General features: G+C 41.3%; 1 protein-coding gene across 2 annotated transcripts in view; it reads right to left on the bottom strand.

Moving 5' to 3' along the window:
• The window catches only part of ssbp2b (single stranded DNA binding protein 2b), a 94223-nt gene that overhangs the window by 35033 nt on the left and 31997 nt on the right, over positions 1 to 27193 (bottom strand). The window lies entirely within an intron of this gene.

Raw genomic sequence — 27193 nt, 5'->3', positions numbered from 1 at the left:
TCCAGGACAAACTGATGTGCAGTGAAGTGAGAGAACTTCAGCGTCTGTTTGAAATCCAGGAACACAACGTCTCTCACACACACACACAGACACACACCCACACACACACACACACCCCCCCACACACACACACCAACTGTGGAGCACTAATCTAAATCTATAACAGACAAGTCTTTTCAAAAATATCTGAAAAATGTCTATGTACACATTTCATATTATTATGGGATGGGCACTTACAACCAGCTGAAAGAGTCAGTTTTAAGTCTTAGTTTTAAAGGTTCATTCTACCCAAATATCACTGTGTGTAAATACTTCATTTGTTAAAAACGCTGTCTAAATATTTATCCTTTTAAAGACTTATTCTATAAAAAATGTAATTTGTCTAAGTTCTCAAAGGTTAATTTCACCCAAATATTATTTTGTCTAAATACTCCTTCATCATACACATACTGTATCACTGACACCAATGAAATTTCCTAGTTAAATAATAATATTGCACCATCATCATCATCATTATTTTCATAATTTGTAACGCGAATGAATTTAAGTGAACTTTTTTTTATTTAATTGCACCGATTTGTGTGTATCTTATTGAACAAAACGACTCAAATCAAACTCTGTCTTAAAATAAATCCCCCCTCGCGTGAAGAACAATCATCACAGGAGCATCCTTAGTGGGGACGACGCTGCGGAACACCACATAGTCCTGCTCTAGATGGACTCCCCCCCCCCACCCCCCCCCCCCCCCCCACGATGGCTTTGCTCACAGTACAAATTAATTACAGACTCGATGAGTTAATCAATTCCTCCCCCCAGTGTGTCTGTGCTCGTACCAACAGAAACTTGAGAGGGTGGTGGGATTTACTGGTCTATAAGTACAAGATAGACACTGATCCGCACGAGATCGATAGTAGACCACACAGACTCTGAGTGGCACCCTGTAGATTTAGCGGTGTCCTGAAGAGAGAGACGTCCGCTGTAACAACGTGCACTCGCTTGCCACTTTTTTAAGGTACACCTGCTCCGCTGCTTGTTAGTGCAATAAATATCTGACCAGCCATATCATATGGCAGCAAATGAGACAGGTGGTACGGTGAAGATGCAAGGAGTAAAGGTAGAGAATGTGGATGTGTTTAAACATCGGGGGGTCCATCATTGTTGAGTGGGTGGAGACCATACAACACAGTGGCGCTGTCTAAACGACAGGACGCAGACCTGAAGATGCTGAGGTTTTCATTAAAGATAGACTTCTGAGATTAAAATCAGAATTCTGATGTTTTAATCTCAGAATAAAGTCTAGAATTCTGAGATTAAAGAAAAAGTCAGAATGGAAAGAAAGTCAGAATTCTGAGAAAAAAGACTTTAATCTCAGAATTCTGACCATTAGTGTAGAAGAGTTCCATATTTTCAGTATTTAAAAAAAAATAATACAGTAGTTTATTTTCCTACATTAATGAGTTGAGTTAATTTTGTATTTTATCTTAAAACACACATGTATTATTGTCTGGTTATGGAAAACTTAAGATGACGCAGGACACAGCAGCTCATGGTTTGACCTGAAGCCTGATTGATTTGTCTGAGTGTGTGTGTTTGTCTGTGTGTACTTGTCGATGAATGTGTATTGTCAGGCGTGAAAGATGGTCACACCGGGACAGCAGCTGTCCTCAAACCCCACCACCCCCACCACCCCCACCACCCCCACCACCCCCACCACCCCCCTCCCTGAAAGATGCTCCCAGCCTGCTGCAGCTGATCCAGACTTCTCTTACAAGGTAAAAATAAACTCCCCAGACAGCCCCGTCTGCCTGTCTGAAGATGATGGACTGCACACCTTTCTGCACACAGGTACACCGCCGCACCACCAACACCACCGCTGCACCCCCCGCTGCCTCCTCAGTCACTCTCTCTCTCCCTCTACACTGCTTTCTTCTCATGCTCTTTTTGGTAAAAGGCCATGTTTGTCTAATAATGAGAGGATTAAGGGAAGCACTTCCTCTCTATCTGTCTGTCCTTCCCTCCATCCCTGTCTCTGTCTCAGCGTGTGTGCCTGGAGGTAATGTTTAACCAAAGAGATGGAGACAGACAGTTTCACAGGGACAACGTTAACGGAACAATGAGAGACTTGACAAAACTCTTGACACCTCGACGACTGAACATGAATAAAAGATGCGCTCTCTCTTTTTTTTTTTTGTTACCAGGCTCAGTACAACTGAACAGTTCTTTGAAACAAACTTGTTGATTTGCCGTGTTCTGTGTCATTTTCCCTCGCAACCTGTTTAAATCTGTTAAAATCCCCCGTGAATCCTTAAAGTCGGCCATAACACGGCTCTCAGAGCTCTCGTTGATTCTGCATATTTGCATATTTCTCAGTGAAAACTGGCTGCGACGCGCTGGTTGCAGTCATTATACTGGTTTGCTTGTTTAATTCGAGTTTCATTATCACCACACTTAGTGTTTCACTTTGAATACGGAAGTGCAAATGAAGCGTAGGTCCCTTTTGTCATTTTACTGCCCTTAAAATTAGGTTAAAATTAGAGTGACGCTGGCTTGGTGCCAATAACGCACCTATAATCAATGCAATGCATAGTGCTTGTTACATTTATATCAATAATTGTCAAGCACAGGCTACTACAAGGTGGTGGAAGGAAGGCCCCCCAAATCAAATTGAGTTTAGGGCCCTATAAAAGCTTGCATATAGAGTAATAGAGTAGCCAATAGCGTGGAATTGTAGCTATGACACCCCGTAATAACAAAGCTTAACTTAGAAGAAAGCTTATTATATGTTGTTGAGGACGTGTTGCCACCTCCATCACCTAGTAGTAACACACAGTAACTAGCCAATAGTGACCATGGCTGTGGAGCCTCGTTGCCGCCTCTCCATATGATGACGGCAACGCCATTATCGGGCACGAGTCTTATACAATGTGAAATGTCAAGAGGCTTCATGATTGTATCCCAGGGAACAAATTAGAAAGTAGAAGCTGGTCCTAAGCACGCACTGGCTTGTGTCTAGTCGCCTACGCATTAGCACAGAAAGACAAACACGTTTACACGATTACGTCATAAAGCAATGGCTCAGACGTTTGAGAACATGGCCGCGTAGCGTGACGTCGTACTGGGGTGACAACAAGGAACACAACACAACAGACAACAGGAGGACATCCAGCAGCTCTTTTTGTGGCTGTTTGTCTCAACAAGACGTCAAAGCTTTGTATGAGAACAGACTGTTCTGTGAATTTCTCTGTGAGATGAATAAAGTATCTATCTATCTATCTAGACTGCGGGTGTTTGACTCGACTTCTGCAAGATATTTACCCCGATCGCAAGGGAGTGAAGATTGGATACCCCATTGGAAGGGTGCCAAAGAATGGAACAGTAGGGGCTTTTTTTGGGTACTTATTCCTAATAGAAATGCAAAAAAAAAAATATGAACCGCACCAACCTGTTCCACACGGTGCAACAAAGCTGATTAGGTCAGCAGCAGGGAGTCAGGTGATTCAATGAAAGAAAGAAAAAAGGTGTCAGAGGCATGAAAATGACGGATGCATTTTTCACCGCTCTCGACCTTCAACACAACAGTCTCAGTGTACTGATGATCCACAACTGCACGCACACATATCAGACTTAAACCATCAACACAACAACAGCAGTATTAAGATTGCAAATAGAGGCACTTTGTCTACATTCAGCGTCTGTTGGTCTTTAACTCAGCACTGCCATGTTTCCTCAAAGATGAGAGGCAAGCAAAAAAAACAAACACTTAAACCCTTCACGTCGCTCTCTCATTGTTCAGTTACTTGTTCAGCCGAGCTCCGCTGCTTATAATAATAAAAAAAAGCGACCCCACTACTGTGGAAAGCAACACATTGATAGAGTCAAAAAAAATACTGAGTGAAGATAAGAGTTTGAGGATTAGAGGATTCATGGTTTAAAAAGAATCCTCTCAGTTTGACACACTAAAGGGAAAGATCACAAAGACTCTCTCTCTCTCTCTCGTCATTAAATAAACTGCCACTTTGATAATATCTGCATAACGCTTTGAGGTAAAAGTGCCGTAAGTGAAGCAGCCACTTCACTTATATTATAGTTCATACTCATTAAAGCTGTATGGTATTTGTCCTTGCTATCAGACAGAAAGAGACACCAGAACTTCTCTACCTTAGCAATTTATATTGTAAATAAGAACCACTTTACATGAACCATGACTGTGACCAGCATGATTGAAGAGATCAGGTGCCTCCCACTTTGCTTCCTCTCTCTGTGTCGAGGTTAAAAGTGGAGAGGAACTTTAACATCAGCGTTTGACCCCTTTTGTCCTTCAAATTCAAGTGTTTTTGTCCTCTGCAAGTCACATTTAATTAAAGGCGTGTTAGGTGCTGGCCCCGATTCCCGTCTGCACACGAGCGGAGAGTCAGCGAGCCTGAACGCTCAGACACAGAGTTTAGCTTAATGGATCAGACGACACGAATTCAGGCTGATTTTGAAGCGATCTGGTCGTGACCGACACATTCCCAGTGTCGGATTCCAACTGTGGACGTAGTGTGACATAATTGAGGAACAGAGATTTGGTGTCTGGGACGCTCCGTGACACCCCAACGAGAAGTCTAGCATGTTAATATTTGTTGTGTTTTCCTGCGCAATCTCCTACCAAGAGTTCCTGGACGCTGAGCAATAGGATAACAGAGTGCTCTGACATACAGACATAAACATGGTGATACTGCTGCTGCTGCTGCTGCTGCTGTTTGGGTGGAATAGTGACGCCGAAGAACGTTTCGTTGAGCTTTGGAAACAGAACCTCTGCCTCTTTGACGTCTCCTCAAGGGACGACCACTCATTGAAATACTTTATAAATTTGGAGGACTGGATTGTTGGAAGGATATAGAAGTTATAAATAAAATTTTATATAACAAAATTTGTTATTTTCATGTAGAAAATCAAGGTCTGTGAAGGTACCATAAATAGTTCCTTCCCCCCGAAAAGAGTATGTATGAGAATATACAAGAAAAACACTAATAAAGTGAAAGGAACATTATTTTAGAATGTTTCCCTGCTCCAACACACCTGATTGATTTAATCACTTTACCATAATTAGTTTCTAAGATATTACCATAGACGCAGGAGAAGTCACATGACTGTAGTTTTTGCATTTTGGATTTTGGGATCACTTCGGAACTGTTTTGGATGTCCGCGGTAGTTACCAAATCTAGTTCTGTGACTGGTATTTTCCCGGTTAAGGGTCAACACCAGACTAATCCGCAATAGTTTGTGCTATCGGAAAATTCCAGCGGTTTCTGAAAGCTGAGAAGTTGCAAGACAAATTCGACGTGCGGTTATTACGGTAAATTTCACTCGCGTTGTTGCAGGACGTCGGCGAATCTGCGTCTTTGTCACCAGAGAAGAGAGAGAGAGTTGGAAAAACGCCTGTGTACATAGTTTGCAATTTTTGCCTTGTTTTTGGACATTGCGACAAAGACTCAAACAAGCATTACTTTAAATATGATGTATACTGCTCAACTTTCAAATTTAACACGCAAAATCTGGTGTTCATGTACAACTACATGCAGTAAATTGCAAATAACTGCCAGATATTGAAAGTTATTCTGGGAAAAATGGGCAAAAGCACTTACTCACAGGACATTTTCAGGTTAAAATAAGCAAAACGGTGTTAAAGGGTGGAAAAAATCAAAAAGGTTGGCGAGAAAGTAGAGAAACAAAGCGACTACCTTCTGTGTCGCCTCGACACTGAGGCCCGCGGGGGAGGAGTGAAGCCTGGAGCTCAAACACATCCTCAGCTTAAAAGTAAAGACGTGGACCTGTTTTAACAAGCATCAGCATTTATAGTAGAGCCCAGTAGATCACTTCTAATCAATTTACCGCCACGGCGATCAAAGTCTGGCAGAGCTTCAAATCACAACAGATGACGGATTCGCTGATTGGATTTGAACGTGATAGATTAGCTCCAGATTATTTCACCCTTGTTCAAGATGAAATGGGAAAAGTGATTCCACTTGTGATCTGAATCGGTAAATTAACTGACATTATTTACAAGTGCTGGCGTAGCATAAACACAAATGTGACCAGGAAAAATTTAATATATAATAATTGATGCACAAGTTGACTGTACACATTTTGTCCTCATAATAAAACACTATTGAGAAATCTAGAGAAATTCATAATTCAGACCCATAAATGGATCACAAACAAAATCTGATTATTTCCTTCTTGGGGCGAAAATCTGCTCACTGACAAATAAATCAAACCAAAACACATCAGAGCCAAAGAAGAGACACCATTTCCGTCTCATTCCCATTTCCTTCTCTCAGCGTATGATGCCATAAATTTGACTTCTTTGCCCAGATTTTTAGGAGAGAGCGATGAAGAGGGATTAGAGAGGCAGAAGAGAAGGCAGCTGATTTGGATGGAACTGATGGGTGCAAAAGTGGAGGAGCCTCGAGAGATCTGTAAACTTTATTTTATTCAAGTTTTAAGGATTTCTCAGTAAATGGCGTCTCACTTAGCCAAGCACCCTGCTGTGACCTCCATCTGAAAATTAACACAAAACTCCATCACAAAACCAGGCAGAACACCATTACAGAAAAAGAAGGAAAAAGGATTGAGCACTTGGTTTTTATTGATGTCAAATCAGACGAGTTCTGGGCATCTTAACCTTACGGTCACTTGGAGGAAGCACCTTATAAGTTTACACTTTATATCTTTACATGATAAAATTCTTTAAAATCCTCTTACACATTAAATAAGTGTGTGTAGCCAGGGTTTTTAAACCTGTGTGGAGCTGCTGAAACTTCCCATTCCCAGTGGTTGTTCTGCTCTGTGCAAGGTTCGACTCTACTCGATCGTTTCTGTGTTTCCATTAGTGATAGTACCTGATACCTGGTGCTTTTTTTAGTACCTGCTCTGGCGAGGTTTCAAGTAAGCTGAGCAGGTACTAAAATGTAGCAGGTACTAAAATGTGACAACAGTCATGAGCGTGTTGTCCGACCGAACGATGCCGAACTGCAGATCAGTTAAAAATGACATCAAAAAATCCCGAAAACATGCGTTAATCTCCAACATCCTCCAACAGTAAGGAAAAGTCTAAAATCTTAATATTTACTACAACAAACAACTGCTTTGCTAGTTTGTGTTGCATATAAAATGACGTTGGTACTATAGTTATGGAAAATCCTGAGTGGTAATGTTATGGTGGTTTGAATCAATAGTTGAGATCAGAAGTGTCAAACTAGCGGCCCCTGGTTTGTATCACAACATGTATCATTTCAATACTTTACAATAAACTTGATCCAGATTTGGACCTGAATCAGCAAATAACATTAACAGATACCATATACACTGGTTTCCACCAAAAAATTCATAGTGGTTTAGGGGTTTAATTACACTTCAATGCTAATGCCGGGAAAATGAATGCATGTCGTAGCGTTGCAACAACAGAAATGATGCATCTCTGGCATAAATTGAGCTCACAAAGAAAAAATGTTGCATGTTCCCACCGGTTTTACATCTGCACTGAGGATAGATTGATCCATTTTGGTCAGAGGGACTGAGGTTTGAGCGTTATGTTATTCACACAACCAGCAGACATGGTCATGAACATTAGCCTCTATTTTAAGTCTGATAAAAGCTACTTCTTTTGGCTCTATTTCCCTCTCCATTATCTCACGAGGCAAACGTCTGGCTCTTTATCAGGTCTGTACTCAATGCCTTTCACCAGCTAGTTGCTAATAAATGATAAATGTTAAATGGTTTTTGATGATTAAGTGGAATTTATGTGTCAGGGCTACCCGAGGTTGTCTAAGGGAAATGAAATATGTGCATTCAGTTCTTTTTGATTACACTTCAGTGTCTCATATGAATGAGGAGACTGAGTACAGTTTGCATTTATTTCTACGCTGAAACAATTGTTTTGTTTTGATTGAATCTGGCAAAGTGATTTGTGAGGTGTGAGACTGACGAATGAAGTGGGGAGAGAAAAAAACAAGAAAAAACATGGAGCCAGAGCAAAGAACAATACTCATTTACAGCAACAAGGAGCAGAACTGGGGGAAATTACAGGAAGACGGAAAGAAAATAAAGAAGGAGTGACAGCAGCGAAGCAGGGAGAGATGAAAGGTTCTGGTGAAAGTAAGAGAGACAGAGAAAGAGAGGAGATTAGAGAAAAGATGGGTATACGATGGAGGTGACGAGTCCCAAGATGTATACTGCTGGAAGAGATCTGTAAACTTTCATATTCTAATGTTGGGGGGCTTTCACTGAATGGTGTCTCGTTTAGCCAAGCACCCTGCTGTGACCTCCTTCTGAAAATGAACACAACCAAAACAGTCAGGCAGACTGAGACTGAGACTCCATTCCAGACATTCTTTAAGATAAAAAAAAATCAAAAATCAAGCACAATGTGCTGGAAACAGAGCATATGTACAGTATCAGGACAGACTGAAAGAAACGTACGCACCGTTATACTTTAACAAATGAATTTCAATGAGTTCTGTGCAGTATAATAACAAAGGAGAAGTACAGTAGTTCTAGCACAGCTCGAACTACTTGCTTTCCCATCAGGGATTTAAGTTTTTGGTACCTGCTCTGGCTCCAGGTTCCAAGCGAGCTGAGCCGATACTTAATTGGTCAGAGAGGAGTCGTCAGTGGAAGAGTCATGAGCGCGACGTCCGACACAAGAACCAAAGTGAACAATGCCGAACTGTAATTCGTTAAGATGACTCAGTGTTAATCTCCAACATTTAGCAAGGAAATGTCTAAAATCTCAATGTTTAACAGAGGAGTCTGCGCTCCACTTATGCAGGAAGTACTGAACTAATCTTTTTTCAATTAAAGGAATACTTCACCAATTTCCATTTAGTTTTGTATTACTAGAATAGGGGTAGAAAAATTGTCTGAATGAAGATATTTTTCGACTTGGAAGCGCAATTTTTCATACTACCCCTATTTTAGTAATACAAAGCTAAATGCAAATCTGAGAAGTATTCCTTTATCGGTCCATTAAGCTGTCGCTCCAAAACTCAGTAGCCAATCAGCAGACTTATTCTGTAAAACTCACAGGACATTTTCTGGCCCTATTATGGTTATAATAAGCAAAAAAAAAAAGTCCAGACGGACATTGTGAGGCTGAGGTGTTAAAGGGTTAAAAGGTCTTTGACAAAAATCTAATTCAACAGAGTCAGATATAAGTCTAACCGAAACCCTCATCAGCATCAGAATACTCGGCCTCTGTGCATGTTTCAACGTAGTGAGTGTCTTCTTATATCTGCAGAGCACAGACCCAACGTCTTTGTCCCAGAGGGACGATCGTCAGCGTTATCATAATCATCCTCAGTTCGACGGCAGAGCTGAACCCTCTCATCTCTGACTCTGCCCCGCCTTCAAACAGAGGCCACCTGTGGATGAAGGAGAGCGCTGACAGCTCGGGGCAAAATCTGACAAGAATAGAGGGGGACCGCGACCATAAAAGGCGCGAGCGCGATGATCAAACTGCTGCTCCCGCTGAGGACAGCCCCCGTGTGTGACAGCCAAACACTTTCCCTGATTAATCAAGCCTCGCACAGCGGGGTTTTATGTGCCATTAAGAGCCTCGCTAAATGACTTCACTTCATTCATTAAAGTGGAGCATCCTCTGCGGGTACAGCTACTCTGCTCGGACGGACAGACAGACAGACAGACAGACAAGTAAAGGCTGGGAGAGTTGATGGTGGCGGGGCCGCAACAGGGGTGGCGAGGGCACTGAGGCAAGACAAACAATGACAAATATAGACCCATTACAATGCTAAATTATTCATTTTATACACAGGGCTTCAGGAAAACAACAAAAAAAAAAGGGGGGATCAATAGCCCAAACAACCGTGAGGATTATGGAGCCTTTATTCCTTGGAGAGCATCTTTCGAAATGGGACTTTTTTTTTTTTATAAACACACTCGGAAAGGGACATCAACGTGTTCGACTTTATATGGAAAATGAGGTTCCAGAGGACTAATCCCTGATGCTTTTTCATTAGGCCAAAAAGTATAGTTTTAATGAATCTGTGCCGGAGAGCAGCAGCAGCAGCTAGGTGAGAGTGGATTAATTATGCCAAAGCGAAGTTAGCTGCCTGCAGTGGCTGCTTTGTTTTGAGTTATCGTTTTAACCCTTTCACACAGTCACACACACTGGAATGGCTACAGTGGAACTAACAATTATTTTCTCGATTAATCGAGTACTTGTTATGTTAATCAGTGTTTGTCAAAAACCTGGAAATGTTGTCTTATTATTCAGTTTTAGTGATTTCTTTGTTATACGGAGCAAAGAAATCAGAAATTATTTACATTTAAGAAGCTGAAAAAATCAGCACACATTGAATTACTGAAAAAAACTCTTGATTCATTTAGTAATCGATTCATAATTGATTTATCGAATAATCGTTGCAGCCCTACAGCTCATGCACACCGTTTGAAAGAGGTGGATTTATTGAATTAATTGTGTCCAGTGTTGTAATGTAACAAAGTACAAAAATACTTTGTTACTATACACATATTCACATATATATAATATTTACTTATTTATTTTTCGAGCAACTTTTGCCATGTTTTCCCCTCTGTAGTCTTCTTTTTTGTGTATTAGTTTCTTTTATTTCAAGTCAAAGATGAGCAGTTAGACATTGGGGATCATGTAAATCATATACATAAACTGCATTATCCGAGCATGTTAGTCTGATTTTGAGAAATGTGTACAATTTCAGTCGTGCTAACGCGCTGTTAAGTCCAGTTTTAGTTAACTAACATCATGTAAACATCCTGTAAACAACATAGTACTGAGGGAAGAAAGATCAGTCATTTACCAGTCAACACAAGATGTAAAGATGCAACAAGAGATCAGCAGCAATAACAGAGGAAGAGAGAGAGAGAGAGAGAGCAAGAAGAGGAGAGAGAGACGGATGAGGGTAGAGGAAGAGAGACGGAGAAGAGGGAGAGAGAGTAAATGATTAATGAAAGGAGCTGGGAAGCTCAGTGAGGGGAGGTTAGGACAGAGCAGAAGAGGAGTGATGCTGCAGCCTGTGAGCGAAACTGAAACGGACAACACTGCTGCTGTCACACAACCTCAAAGACCCAATCAGATTAATGTTATTATGTTGTTGTGTAGCCTACTCAGGGTAACAAACCTATTCATTTTCATTCATTTGTTGCCTTTTACAAATCAAGTCGTCGGCAACATGCGTACTTCTCATTACCGTAACTCCAAGACCGTTTGCGATCAGTGCCGTAATTCGGTTAAACGGTTAAATAACTGCCAGATACCGAAAGTGAAAGTTATCTTGGGAAAAAGAGGCAGAAGAACTCACTCATTGAACATTTTTTTGACAATTCTACAGCCATAACATTAGAAATTAAACCCAGGCGGCCTTGTTTTTCTCATTTGATATGATGTACATTTGTCTCTATTCGATCATGATTACTCATTGCTGCTTCCTGCATGTTCTGCCACTGACGCGCTCCCTGTAAAGGGCAAACACACAAGGGAAACCACACAACAGGAAGATGATCCCACTCTATTGATTTGACTCACAGATTTCACAGATCAAGATTAAATGTCGGGTGAAAACAAAGTTTCGTGTCGCCATTCATCCAAGCGGGCGCGATTATGTGAAACTTTACTGTGTTCAGGGCTGCAACGGTTATTCGATGAATCGATTATTCAACCGATTATTCGGTTTTAGAGTTACGTTTTTAATAATCCAAACAAGCTCTCGGATTTTTCATCCTCTTAAATGTGAGAAAAGAAAATCATTAAAAGTGAGTGGCAAAAATAAGACGTTTGAGAACATCTTATCGTTTCGAGGATTTTGAAACACCAAATCAACATTTGATGGAGCCAAACACTCGTGAGTTGCAGCTCTAATTCTATTAAGTATTTCATATTATCCCGTGGAGAGAGAAAAAACAACAACCAAGCACGGAGATTACGCTGTGCCTAAAATGTGATAAGACTGAACAAAAGGCTTCTATTAGACTTCAACTTCTTTGCCGTATCTCAGTCAAATACATGGGTTCAATTAATCCCAAACTGGCAGTGAGCTGTGGCTCTATCGCAGGCTGCTCGCTGATGCACTTCTAATTGGTATTTTTGCTGATGGTCACAAGTTAAATCCATATTCTCCATTACCCTTCCACGGCAACCCCTGGGGTTTGTCTAATGGCTCCTGTTAAAGGCAAAGCACTTGAACAGAGATATTTGTATAAAGTAGATTCTCTCTGGCGCAGGGCTGGCCTCTGTGTAGTGTGTAGACTTCAGCTAGAAGGTCCAAACAGTAGATGCAGAGACCGAGAAAGAGCAGTGAGAAGTTGATCATAATTCTGTAAACAGCCTGAGGAGAGAGACACATATATATGTTCAAATACAGCGTGTTTTTCTGCTCAAATCCAAAGTTTTGCCTCCACTGAGAACGTCGAACGCGCTGCCTTGCTGAGGAAAATTTGTATTCATTACACTTCAACACATAGTGAGTGAGTCTTTGTCTGGGAAACAGGCCTAAATGTTACAACACCAGCTTGGCAAAATCACAGTGTAGTGTTGTGTAGCGTACACTGGCTGACTTCAGTGTCAGTATGTGTGTTTGTGAGAGAGCCAAGTTGTAATAGTTTGTGATTTTTCATTAGTTTTAGTTTTTATTTAGTTATAAAATAAACGAGTTAGTTACAGTTCGTTATTAGAGCAAGTTTGCTAGTTTTTTAGGGACCGAGCACGAATGGCAGGGGCCAAAACGGCAGCGCCTGGAACGGATTTCTGCGAGGAACCTATTGTTATTATTCAGATTATTATTATTATTATTATGATTATTATTATTTTATTCATTATTATTATTATTATTATTATTATTAATAATGATAATAATTAATAATATTATTATTAATGCAATTTGTTTTTCCATTGTGTCTAAGTCGCACATAGTTGTTCCAATTTTAACCAAACTTGGTACACTTGTTGCTCTCATGATTCCAAACAAATTTCCAGTATAATTCCATTAGCTCCGCCCACCCATAAGTCGGCAATTTTGGAAACACGAAAATGGCTAGTCTACACATTTGAACAAACTCCTCCTAGCACGTTTGAACTAGCCGCGTCAAACTCGGTCCATACGTTCTAGTTATTATTATTGTTCAATATATTATGCAATATTGGCATAGGGTGGCTCGGACCCGTGCGGCGCACCAATGCTCTGTAGTGCTAACCCCCTAAGACAGGAAGTTTTGAATTTGGCGTAAATTCTTAGTTTTAGTTTTTGTAATATGGAGTATTTGCAAGTAGGTGCAAGATTCAAAAAGATCATAATAACTATTGTGTTATGAAAAAACAACCAAAAATTATTATTAGCAGTCTACAAGAAAGTAACCTGAAGTGCAAAATGTGCATAATTCTGCTGAGGTTGGGTATAGTTTCTGTGCAGTTTGGTAAAAATATAGCAAACAGACGAAAGACACAGATGAACATAACAGCATAATTAATAATAATGAATAACCCTCATGAGACACATCATATTGTTTGTGAGTCAGAAGTCGAGTCTCAGGGAGCTCAATCTGAGGAAAAACATGAGCAAATACCCAATAAAAGACTAGAGGTTTGATTCACTCACTCGAATATTATTCATTTATTTATTTGACCTTTATTTAACCAGGTAAGTCAGTTGAGAACCAATTCTCGTACGTTACAATGACGACCTGGGCAACAGGCAGCAACAACAACAACTCACAACAGTCACGTGTTGAATAATGGTTCAAAGCAGGTGCAACCTCACTAAAAATACTATATATTACTATAACAACCTTGGTGTGAGCAGCACAATGAAAATGATGCAGGTGGCTGATAAACACCGAGTCACGTGTCTTAATGGTACTCAAGGATAATGATGTTGACATAGCGTGTTACTGTACTCTCTGTTCTGAAATACGCTGATAAAAAAAAAAGAGAAGAAAGAATTTGGAGGAAATGCTTCTCATATTTGTCACAGAATAAAAAAGGTTAAACTGTAGCTCTCTCTCTCTCTCTCTCACTGCTGCTGCTGCTGCTGCTGCTGCTGCTGCATTCCTCCTGCAGGGGAGAGGCGAGAGAGATGACATTTCATGAGTCCAAAAGAATGAAGCTCATATCCTGACAGAGAGGGAGAGTCTTACATTCTTTGGCTCCCTTTCAGAGTGAACCGTGTGTTTACCTTTCATTAACTAGAGATCTTGTTAGTTATTCTCTGTGACCGTCATGGCAAATTTTATTTTTCAGCTTCTTAAATGTGAATATTTTCTGGTGTCTTTGCACATTTTGAGAAAATCATCATTTCCAGGACACTGATCAACATTTTATGGACAAATTAACTCAATTAATTGAGAACACAATCGACAGATTAATGAATGGTAAAAATAATTGTTAGTTGCATTTGACATGAAGACAAGAGAAAAGCCGATATCTGAATATACTCCATTCATCACTGACTAATCAATCATTTACAGTTCCTAACAATGTTGCCACAGAGTGATCCATACGGTATTCTGACCATTATTGACAAAGGGAAAAATACAATTTTCAAGAGAAACAAAAAGCAACTCCAACTCTGCACAAACACACAAGCTTCAGTTCGATGACTGATAACCGCCCCGACTTATCGAGACGCTGTGTGACCACAAGTCAAACTGTAGCTGCAGACCTCCACCCTTTGACTTTTACAGCACACGCTGTGTTTCCCTGATCACAGACAACACCCAAAACTGCTGATTATCACAATCGTGGGCCATGCACAGAGAAAGAGTCAAACGGTGAACGAGAGCTAAATAATACACATTACAACAGGGTTTATTGGCCGATATTGAACAAAGCGGTGTTTGTTTAGGACTGGGTACAATAAAAAAAAAAATAATAATGGTATTATATGTATGCTGAGCTCCCAATATAAAGGGGTCGGGCTTCCATGAAGGTAGTCAAATTGTACAACTGGGGCGGTCGTTAAAATAGAACTAAAAACCAAGGGCATACGCTTGTCCCCACCAGCGAGCAGATTTTTACGAGCATCAATGAATGCATCACAGCGTTCTCTCTTGCCTGCACTACTTAACACACATATTATTATTATTATTAGTATTATTATTTTATTATTTCAATCCCAAAAAATGCAGTTTTCAATGTATGATTTACATAAATTAGATAAACAGACTGACAGAAACACGTTTTACAACAAATATTGCCTTTGACACACTTTGTGTGTTGTAATCTACCTGATATAATGTGTGCTGCTCTTTGTGTGTAAGTGTTTAACTCAGTTATTAGAGACCCTCACAGAGATAAGATTATAATTCGAGCCCTGGTGATGCACCATGGTCTCAATCTGACTCTGAAACCAATGTTCTCCCTAAACCCAGTCTTGTATAAAGTACCTTATTAAAGGGATAATTGAGTAAAAGTATGTTACCAGAAAATGACTTAGGTAGAAGTTGAAGTCACTTTATTATAATATTACATTAGTAAAAGTCTTAAAGTATATGACATTTACTGTACTTAAGTATCAAAAGTCATTCACTGATATAAAATGTACTTCAGTTTTAGAAGTAAAAGTTTAAAAAAAAAAGTGAAGAGTTAGGATTGAGCCAAGGTGGCTCAGTGGTAGGGCGAGTTGTCTTTCAACTGGAAGGATGTGGGTTCAATTCTGGGCTCTGCTAGTCTATATGTGTCCTTGAGCAGGACACTTAACCCCATGTTGCAGCTTGTGAATGGGTAAAAAGTGTAGTGTAAATCAAGACTGGAAAAGCTCTATATAAAATACAGACCATAATACCAACTCCTTCTTCTTCTGATTTTATTTGGTAGTAACGAGTCACAAAGCTAGTTAGAGGAAATGTGTTGGAGTACAAGTAAAAGTTGTTAGAAATACAAATAACAAAGTGAAGTCCCTGACGTGCTTGTGAAAGGCAGGGATTAGTTGCAATCTGAAGTCTCACCACTAGATGTCACTAGTCCTCACACACTAGACCTGTGCGATATTTTGACTTAAGATGGAAGGATTGTTTTTTGTAATTTCCTTTACAGAACAATAAATAGGTTATATTGTATCTCCATGTAAACCATGTAATATGTTTTAAAATGAGGAATTGTTGTTCATACTTTTCACTGGCTGCATTTTCATTACATGCAAGGTTTTTATTTCATATTTTTGATGACTTCAAGGTCCGTGCCTGTGATGAGAATGTTTTTCATTGAGATCAGGAAATTTGAAAGTTCCACCTGGTTTGGTTTCTTGTACCAGATTATGTCAAATTGTTTGCCGTGTCTGGACAAAAGAATCTGGAGGAGAGATATTGATTTTTTTTTACAAGGTCCTGCGGATTTAATAGAAGTTTTTTTTTCTTTACATTCATTTATTAAAGAAAATCCATGACGTGAGGTGGGTAAAGTTCCTGAATGAGGGGCTAAGTTGGTATGAAATGACCCGACTGTGAGTGAGTGTTATGGAGGACGACACTGTGCTGTTTGCTGGTGGCAGGATACAACCCCCCCCCCCCCACTTACATCTTTAAAACAGCAAATAAGTGCAACTGCTATTAAGAGCTGAACAGACAATACAATGAAAGGGAAGCATCGTCCCGCCCGATACAGACACAATCAGACAAAGTGGAGCAGTTCTTGTTCTGTCAGCAGGGCAAACACTGTACTGTCTCACAGAGCAGACAACAATACCCAGCGCTAAGATAACAGGAAATGCCAGCTTATCAGAAAGAGGGAGGAACAGCGAGATGGTGAGAGAGCATGATGCTCATTTTTCTCCTCATGTTTTTTTTTATTTATTTTTTTAACGTCATCGTGAACTTTCCATTAACGTGTGAGTTTCAGTGAGTCGGATTCTCCCGACAACACAACAGTGTACATGTAAAATGGATTAAATAAAATAAAACAACAGGAGAGGCAAATCCATCACTTTCTTAATTTGAGTTCCATTTCATTGGCTCTGATTTGTTTAGATTGAGTCAACTCTCGCGGGGAGTTTGTTTAATTTCACAGCCGAGAGAACACCAATGATTTTTAGGAGTGTTTTCCTTGTTCAACTTTCTCTACAAGCTATTACAGTAAATCTTGGATGCAACACAGCCATAAAGCACAGAATATTAAACTGCTGTTTACACCCAGAACTTGGAGTTTGATGACACTCGGGGATCATATGAAGGTAATTAATGTAAGATGAGAGTCGCCAAAAATATAAACTTCATCTTGCCAGCATGCCCTTTTCACTCACTCAGAACCACATTTATGTCTCATTTTTTATGTCACTTTGAATCCGAAATTTGGATGTTTGTTTGAATATGAGGAACTTCAAAATCTCACATGAGTTGAGTTGTACTTCTCTGCATTCAACCCGTCCTCTACTAGAAACTTTCCTAGAATTAGGAGCAGTGTGCAGCCACTGAGCAGTGCCCGGGGTACCTTGCTCAGGGGTACCCCAACCCTTTGACCTGGTGGGGACTCGAATCTGCAACCCTCCGAGTATCTCTTTACAAGCCAAGTTCCCTTTCCACTTGGGCCATGAGCTGCCATAAAGTTGTTTTACTGTAAACACAAGTGAGCTGAACCTGGATCCTCCTCCTGAGCAGACAATCACAACACACCAAAGCATCTGAAAGCGACATTTGAGAATATTTCACGTTTGGCACCATTGATAGCCAAGTGACACACAAATCTGCTGACTCAATCTGACATACGCTATATGGACAAGTCTTTCCTCTCCTTTACACCACCAGAGACTGTAATGTTGGTCCCCCTTTTGCAGCTTAAACAGCTTCCACACTTCTTCTTGGAAGACTTTCCTCAAAATTTTGAAGTGTGTCTATGTGAATTTGTGGTCCATTCTTTCTGTGGAGCATTTATGAGGTTAGACGAGAAAGGCCTGGCTCACAATCTCTGTTCCAGTTCATCCCAAAGGTGCTCGACGGGGGTTGAGGTCAGGGCTCTGTGCGGGGCCAGTCCTGGAAGTTCCTCCCACACCAAACTCAAAGTCAAACTCATGTCTTTATAGTCCTAGCTTTGTGCACTGGGACACTGTTTGAATAGAAACAGACCATCCACAAGCTGTTGGAAGTATAGCATTGTCTAAAATTAAAATTAAAATTAAATGTAATGAAAATAGAGCTGCAACAAACGATTATTTTCATAAAATTTCATAAAATATCAGAAAACCTTAAAAAATGTTGATCGGTGTTCTTTAAACCTGGAAATGATGATGTTCTCAAATGTCTTGTTTTGTCCACAAACCAACATGATCAACTTTTAATGATTTCTTTGTTATCCAGAGCAAAGAAATGAAGAAAATATTCACATTTAAGAAGCCTAAACAATCAGAAATCTTGTTGTAATCATGAAAAAAGCTTCAAACCGATTAATCGATTATCAAAATAGTTGTCGATTAATTTAGTAATCGATTAATAATCGATTCATCGATTAATTGTTTGAGCTCTAAAATGAAATGAAGATTGTCCTTCATTGTAGATAAGGGGTCTAGAGCCCAAAGCCTGATTGAAACACCTGAATTCACTTTAGTCCATAAAGTGTATTTACATATTGGTAAAGTGTCCCTTTTCAAATGAATACATGGTTTTCAGTAGCATGATGATTATTTTACTTCATGACAGTGTTTCCCTGCGTCTCTCAAGACGTCGCCAGAACTTTTCCACCATTTTGCATCCGACTTGAACACACACTGACACAGGAGCTGGAAACTAACAGTCGTCTCTCGACACGCCATCATTGTTCAGCTGCTCACACAATACCACATTCCACAATCAGCAGCAAGTCCAATAAAAACCAGAGGAGGAGGAGATGACTAAGACAACTGCACTGCTCTAATCTTAGAGAATTACAATTCCTTTCTGCTGGGCTCTAATAAGCATGTATTCTTTTAAATAACAAAGCTTTTGGGATGAGATTGAAAAAAAAAAAACTAAACAAAACAAAACAAAACACAGATACAGATAAAGGCAATCTAGTGCAATTTGGGAAAGAATGTGAGACTATTAAGGCCTGCACAGCAGACCCAGACTAAGTATAAATACAAGACCAACCATTTAAAGAAATGAAGCTTCTCTGCAAAATGAAGTTGTTTTGCCCCTGAGTGAAAGATGAACACACAAGTTCCTCGTGTTTGTGAATATTTTCTGGTTTCTTTGCTCCATATTAACAAAGAAATCATTAAAACTGAATCATTTTGGTTTGTGGACAAAACAGGACATTTGAGAACGTCATCATTTCCAGGTTTTTCCAGATTTTCTTTCATTTTTATGGAAAAAACATCAACAGAATGAATAATCATTAGTTGCAGACCTAGTGCACGAGAGAGGTGAAGAAGAGAGTGCAGGCAGGGGTGGAGAGGGTGGAGACAAGTGTCCAGGGTCTACAAGACGATAGTGAGACCTGCTATGATGTACGGCTTGGAGACAGTCAACCAGGATGGACAGGATTAGAGATGAACATATTCAAGGGACACAGTTAGGAGATAAAGTAAGACGGTGAAGGTTGACATGGTTTGGTGAAGAGGAAAGATAGTGATTATATTGGACAAAGGATGTTGAGGAAGAGAAAGACCACAGAGAAGGTTCACGGATGACGTGAAGGAGGACATGAGGACAGTCGGTGGAACAGAAGAGGACACCAAGGGGAAAGGACAAGATGGAAGCAGATGATCTGCTGTGGCGACGAAGCCAGAAGAAGAAGTACAAAAGCTGTCTCACTACCGTCCTGCTCTGCACCTGCTGGTTGAAGAACGGTTTAATGTAGACCTTGAAAAGTCAAGAACTCTTAAGTCAGCACTTTAAATCCTAAAATGAGGGGGAAATGTGAGAAAGCATTGTGCACTTTATAAGGATCAGTGGGCGAGACAGCCCGCATGTGGGACATTTACTGTATGTAGAATCAAAGCCACGGAAAAAAGAGACGATGACCTAACTTCACAAAACAGACGAGGGACAATTGAAAGCGAGCCATAAAAGAATGGACGGTTATGCAGAGAGAGAAATGTGTTTGTGTGCACAGTTGACAGAGAGAGGGATACAGAGAGAAAGTGTCTGAAGCAGTTCCTAAGCCTGGCCGTCACGCATGCTTAACCTTGCGCTAGCGCCTGTGCGATGCAGCTTGCATATCAATGATGGAGTCGTATCAGCAGCAGAGAGAGAGGGAGAGGGAGAGAGAGAGAGAGAGAGAGAGAGAGCGAGAGAGAGAGAGAGCGAGAGAGAGAGAGGCCTCCAACCAACCTCCACTATACTTGGCAGGCAGAGGAAGCACAGCAGCATCTGCAGTTACACTATATGACACTCACAACAGCAGTGCAAGTTACACTGGTGAACACAAGAAGCAGCTATAATGTTGTAAAACACAGAAAACACTTGGATTGGGAGGATCGGGGTAAAGATGACAAATGACACAGGTGATGAATAAATGACGCAAGAACAAAACTGTGTATCCTCTGCACTCCTCTTGCTGTATCTACAGGTCTAGCTTAGCGAAGACTTTGGCAGATCAATGAAGAAGAGATGAAGATGTGAAGCCAAAAAATAGAAATAACACAGCAGCACGAGAGAAGCAAAGAAGAACATCAATGTTTCAATAACACCTACAGTCATTTCCTGTCAGGGATGAGCCAACAACCATATGCAGAATGGGTGGAGATCAGTGCTTCTCTTCTTCTTTTATACCAACTACCACCTGAGAAAATACTGAGCTCTCAAAGTAACACCATTATCACCAACCTTAAAGGACAGTGGTGTGAATAGGCCGAGCCAAGTCGGGCTACAAGACTTTTCACAGGAGGCAGACACCGGTGTAGTGTAGTGTATAGTGAAATTTGATTTAGACCAGAGCAAGAGATAAAGTGACTCAGTCCAAATTCTTCAGCTCCACTCTGATCACATACCCTGGTATGTAAAGAAGAACAGCATTTCTGTACCGCCAGAGGCAAGCTCACGCACCATTCGTGGTACAAGCACCACAGTTTGAGACCCATGGGTGTAGATAAAATATGTAAACCCTAAATAAACACGGACAATGTCCACCACTGTCAAGAATAAAAATGTCATAGATGAAATGGCATCAATGAGTTATTAGCAAATGTTCCACGTCTGATACCAATACCAATATCACAAACTCGAGTATCAGCCGATACCGACATCAGTCCGACGGTACATTGGATTTTATAAAGACATTGGATTTTATTATGTACAGACTCATCCCTATTTAAAAGAGGTAAAAGCATAGGTTTTAAATGAACCATCCCTATATTAAATCACACTACTACAGGATCTACAACAGAGGCCTCACACTTCCAGACCAATCGATTTTGTTATTTCTTTTACCACAGAGTCTGTTTTTGTTATTTTAACTGAAAGCTATGTCAAAACAAGCCCTTTTTCCACGAGTAGAACATTTATGTGACACACTGTTGTGAATATCGCAATATCATGACGGAATATTGCGAAATAATCTCCCAACCCGGCCCCCTCCTGATTAGACTCCACGCTCACTGGCCCCCAGGTCGTTCCAGTTTGAGACCCCTGCTCTACAAAGACACAAAAGTAATCAGATTTCATCTCGCTCACCACAGACGAGTGGACCTCACAAGCTACTCTGAGCTACAGTAAACTGTGACTGAGGCGTTTTGGTTTTGTAACAACCCTAATAAAAGAGGATGCTAAATTTGCCTGCTACAGACACAAATGTTGGGGAAAATCACTCCTCAGCTGCAGCAGCAGGACGAGCAGCGAGTGTTGTTTCCACCAACAGCATTTTACTTTTGGCTGGAGCTCTCAGGTTACAGGAAATGCTTTGAGGGAGAGCATCCCTACCGTGCTGCGGTTTGGAGAAAAAGCTGTGTGCATATTTGGCGTCACCGGGGGCAACGGAGAACTTCCTGACGACGAAAAAAAAACAAAAAAACAAAAGTGCTATACCACTAACAACGTGAACAAAGCCCCGACAGCGTTTCCAGTCACGGTCAGCAAAAGCTTACTATAAAATGTGCTCATGTCTCGAGCACAGCCACGCGAATCCTCTAACCACTCACCAAACGTCTGTGTCTCGGTGTCAAGAATATGAAACCTGAATAACTGTAATGAGGAGGGGAGAGAAGAGGAGAGGAGACGAGAGGAGAGGAGAGGGTGTTGGTGTGTTTCTAATTAAAACAGAAGCATTCAGGGACATACATTGAGTCCTACGGGACCAGCATTGGGTGATAAACTCACTCATGCGTACCCTCCATCTTTAAAAGGGACTGATAAAAGTCTTTTGGGATGCTGCTCCCTCTCCTCCTCCTCCTCCTCCCTTCCTTCCCCAAATGCTATCTGATGCCAACAGAGGCCTTTTGACATATCGATCCTTCCCAAGGACCCCAAGGCATTCAGCGAGGATGCCTTCTTTTCTGTAGGGGGCCCTGTCTCTTGATTGACACGTCTCACCCTTTTTCTATTTTTTTTTGCCCGCGTCGATCACGGAAACCTCCGTCTGCCTTTTGGCTCTCGCAGCTCACCGAGACGCTGCTGCTGCTGCTGCTTTGATACCAATTCAGTGGCACGTTACATCTCGAGCAGCAGGGATAAGAGAGCGACTCGGAGGGACGCCAGCAGATAAAAGGCGGGAGGACTTTTAACAGCGTCTGTGTGTTTGCAGGTTAAAAAGTCTGGTGTCATCGTGTCTTTTTTTGAAGGCAGCTGCAATATCAGAGCCCTTTGTCTTCTCTGGTTGCCTTGTAATTGTAGACTGATGCTAATCTGAACAGTTGTGGAGGAATAAATACACTGACAGCACATCTCATTGAGCCGATTGTCGGTGACAGACTATAAACAGAGAGCAGCGACAGGTCACCGGGCTTCTCTCAGTCGTTCACGAATGTCCCAGGAGAGCGCTGGAGAGGCTATTAGCTAGTATAATGATGGATGTTGGAGTTTACATTCACACACAGGCAACATGATGGACAGATGGAGGTTAAATGTTGAGGAGTAAAACATATGGGGGGGGGGGGGGTGCTGTAAGTGGACAGATCAGATGGTCTGACAGACTTCGACATGCAGCGTGCGCTCTCTGATGAGCCAAAAGCAGCAAAGAGCACATACACGCACACAGAATCATTTGCTTTTACAGTGTACACGATCAAATTAAACACACAGGAGCAGCTTGAGGTGAGGGGGGGGGTTTCCTCACCGAGTGACCCACAGATGGAGATGTGCAGAGGTCAGACACATGCCATTGTAGAGCATTCAACCGTGAAGTCCTGCTGGAAATCACCTGACCTCCTCCCGGACACAAAAACGCTTTCTTTCTTTCCCTTTTCTTTTATCTAGCTATCTATCTATCTATCTATCTATCTATCTATCTATCTATCTATCTATCTATCCGTTCACGCAGGCCGGAGAATAACGGACGACACATTCAACTCCTCAACTGGCACAACTTATGTCGAGACTTGGACTTATGTTTGCCACGTTCACGTTAGAAGCTCATTATCCGCGCTCAGCCTCGCGATCTGCGCCCGCAAAAGTTGACCAGCAACACATGTTTATCCTCTGGCTACATTCTTCTGTTTCACGCCCCTTTCGCTTTCGTCTAATGAGTGCGCTCCTCGTCATCACACACACACACACACACACACACACAAACTAATCAATCACATTCATCGTGTAGCAGTTTGAAAAAGACATAAAATTCCCCAAGACACTGTGAGTATACTGTGAGTATACTGTGTGTGTGTGTGTGTGAGAGAGTGATACGGCTCTTTTTTTAAATGGCAGTTTCTCTGTAATGTGACTCACTGTCAGAGCCAGAGTGGCAGCCTGGATTGCCTCTGTCGGATAAATACTCCCAGCATGCAATGCTCTGCCTCCGTCTGCACAATGCTGCATTGGCAGCCTTCTGGCAAGATCCTGGATGTGTGTCTAGGTTACCGCACTACACTACGTGCTTCAAACCTGCAACACATCTGTGGCTGCCACCTGAACTGAACGACGGCAAAGACACTTAATGGCAGTGGAGTTTATTCATTAACGCAAACAGGAGTTAAAAAACGGAACAGATGCTGGGCTTCCAAGGCAAAAAAACAAGACAGCTGACAATAATAATAATAAAAAAAAGTAATATGAGAGAAATGGTGGACAGGGACATTGTGCAGTTGTGTGTAGATTTCAGTTTGTTCCATCTGGAATGTGTGCGATGTTCCGTAATGACACTCCACTCGTGCTGGACCGCACGAGTGGTAGTGGTAGACCGCGGCTACAGAAACCTACACTCGTCGAACAACTGCAGTACACAGTCAGTGGTCGTGTTGTGTCACTCCAAATCAAAATCAAGTGCAGCGAACACAGGTACAGCCAAGAGCGGGGAGAGAGAGGGAGACAGAGAGAGAGAGAGAGAGAGAGAGAGAGAGAGAGAGAGACACACACACACACAGGGATTGTTCACTACAGGCACATACTGTACGTACAAGAACTGTGACTGTAACACACTGGCACGCACACACAAAGCTGGGGCTTAACAAATTTGGGGAAAAAACTATGGATGTGAAGAAAATGTCTCAGGTGGGACAACGCTAGGTCAATATTCCCACTATTCCCACTCAGTATCACTTGGTGCGTTCCGGATGTAGTTGGAGTTTCCCACTTCGATCTACATTTTTTGCGTGTGCAAAATACAACGTTAGAGCGTTTTTCTCGCCCAAAATAAGTCTCTCCCCCCAACTTCCCATGGTCAACTCGTCACTCCCAGTTCCGACCTCCGTCTTCCAAAGTAAATGAAACTAGAGCTGCAACTAACAATTATTGTCTCGATTAATCGGGTAATCGTTTGGTCCATTAAAAGATCAGAAAACGTTAAATAACGTTGATCAGTGTTTGTCAAACCGGGAAATGATGATGTTCTCAAATGTGTTGATTGGTCAAGAAATGATTTCTTTGTTATCTGGAGCAAAGAAACAAAGAAAACATTCTCAATCCGATGATCAAAATAGTTGACTAATAATCGATTAATCAAGTGATTGTTTCAGCTCTAAATGGAACGCAGCATAACTTCAGAGAACTGAGGATAATTCCTTAACCCCCGAGGTTCTCAAACTGTGGCAAACGTTATATATATGTGAGACAAAAGGTTTGTTCATTTTATGATTTAAAAACATCTGGTTCTTACTCAGTATATGTTATAAAATGTCAGTCAATATTTTGCTTACCACATAGCAACGTGCTGTAAAAGATAAAACCTGGATTAATGGACCTGGACTAAGTCATTTCCATATTTTTTTATCTTAATGCCATATGTTTTAATACACTGGGGTACAGCACCAGAAACAAATCAATAAATGGAAATCACAAAGACCATGAGTGTCCACACAGTCAATTATCAGAGAGAAAACGAGGCATTATTTATTTTTTCCTTCATGTCTAATCTCAGGCAGATTATGCTGACAGTATTAACGATGTACAGTAATAACACTGCATCTGTAGCACGGACAGACAATCAGGAGCTTATCACACACACACAGAGAGAGAGAGTGTGAGCAGAGGTCAGCTGCATTTACATGTACGTCTATATTTACATGGGCCAGACGCCCAGGCCCTCTCTGTCTGTGGGGGTCCATTGTGAGGTCAATACTACAAGACTGTAAACTAATGATCCAGCAAAGTCCCTCAGCCGTGCTCTCCCTCCTCCTCCTCCTTTTGCTTCAATCTGCCGTTGCCCTCCGTCTCTCCCACCCTCTGATCCCCCGCTGCGCCGCAGAAATGAGAAACAACTGAAGCTTTCGGCAGCACCGGGCCCGCTCTGTTTCCCCGACACACACACACACACACACGGCAGATAAACAAGGCGGCTTGTTAAGAGACAAATGAAACTCTGGCCTTGCTTGATTTGTTTATGCCTTTCACTGTTTGTTCTGATCTGGTGTTTTCATGACACCCGTGCGGTGCGTACAACGTAACGTCCCTCTTTGCCTGTTTTGCCGCTTTGAACACAGAAAACAAAACCATCTGTAACAACATGGAAGTTTGAATTAAATACGGTGTAAAATGATATGTGTACAAGTCTAATAGCCTCGGTCTAGATCAGCACACACTCACAGTTTTGGCTGTTAAATGTGTAAAGTGTAGATGTTTGCTTGGTTAAAATGTTGTGTAAAAGTGATAAATATAGGTCCCGGACACTTGCTCTAACACAGTGGTTCTGAAACTTCTTTTTACCAAGTACCACCTGAGAAAATATTAAGCTCCCAAAACAACGCCATTATCACCAACGTCAAAACACAGCGGTGTAAATAAGTCGAGTGAAACTTCCCACACTGGTATAGTGGTATAGTCCCACCAGAGGAAGCTGGCGTACCACTGATGGTACACGTACCACACCTTGAGAACCATGGCTCTTAACAGATGAATTAGGTTGACAGCAGGATGTCAAATGTCAGACACTTTTTTTGCATTGTTAAACCATCTTTTCTACCTGGGTTGTAAACTGCTCACTCTCCCACACCAAAGCCCATAGATCAAATCACCTATTTTACAGCACGACACACAGGAGTTGTTGAGCCACTGCTGCGTCAATCACTACATTAAATATGTAATTATTTTGACTTTGGTGATCGACATCCTTTGTTCGGATTCACCTTAGTGAGGCGAACTTTCCAAATGCAGTAGCAGTAGACCAGAAACTGTGGTGTATGCAGAAGCTAAAAACACAGATTTTCTCTATGGACTCTGGTGCAGGAGAAACCAAATTCCAGTTCTAAAGACAGTAGGTAGTCTACGTTTTGACCATGTTGACACTCTGAAGTCCACTGAGTTGCTCTGCAAACTGCAAGAGGTCGTAAATAACTATTGACTTTGTTTCACGCTCCCCAAAAAAACCCTTATCATTTAAATTCTTTTACACACAAGCTTACATGTGCTCACACCAAGCATCTTCCACTCCTCAAGGTAGCTTTCCATCTCTGCCTCTGTCAGTGCGATAAGGCAGCAACAGAGCCACACTGCTCAGTCCTATCCTTTCCATATCGATTGGGAATAAAGAATGGGACTCAAGGGACGGAGCTGAACACTCAATCACGCTGTTGACAAACATGAATGAACTGGATTCAGAGGGCACGATATATGACCAGCAGCGAGCAGCCTCGGGGGGCAGGTGATTAATCTAGTCTAGTATGGGCATACGTAC

The sequence above is a fragment of the Solea solea genome, chromosome 8, assembly GCF_958295425.1.
Source record: "Solea solea chromosome 8, fSolSol10.1, whole genome shotgun sequence".
NCBI lineage: Eukaryota > Metazoa > Chordata > Actinopteri > Pleuronectiformes > Soleidae > Solea > Solea solea.
Note: the sequence above shows the minus strand (reverse complement) of the source record. Positions and strands in the feature narration are given on the sequence as shown.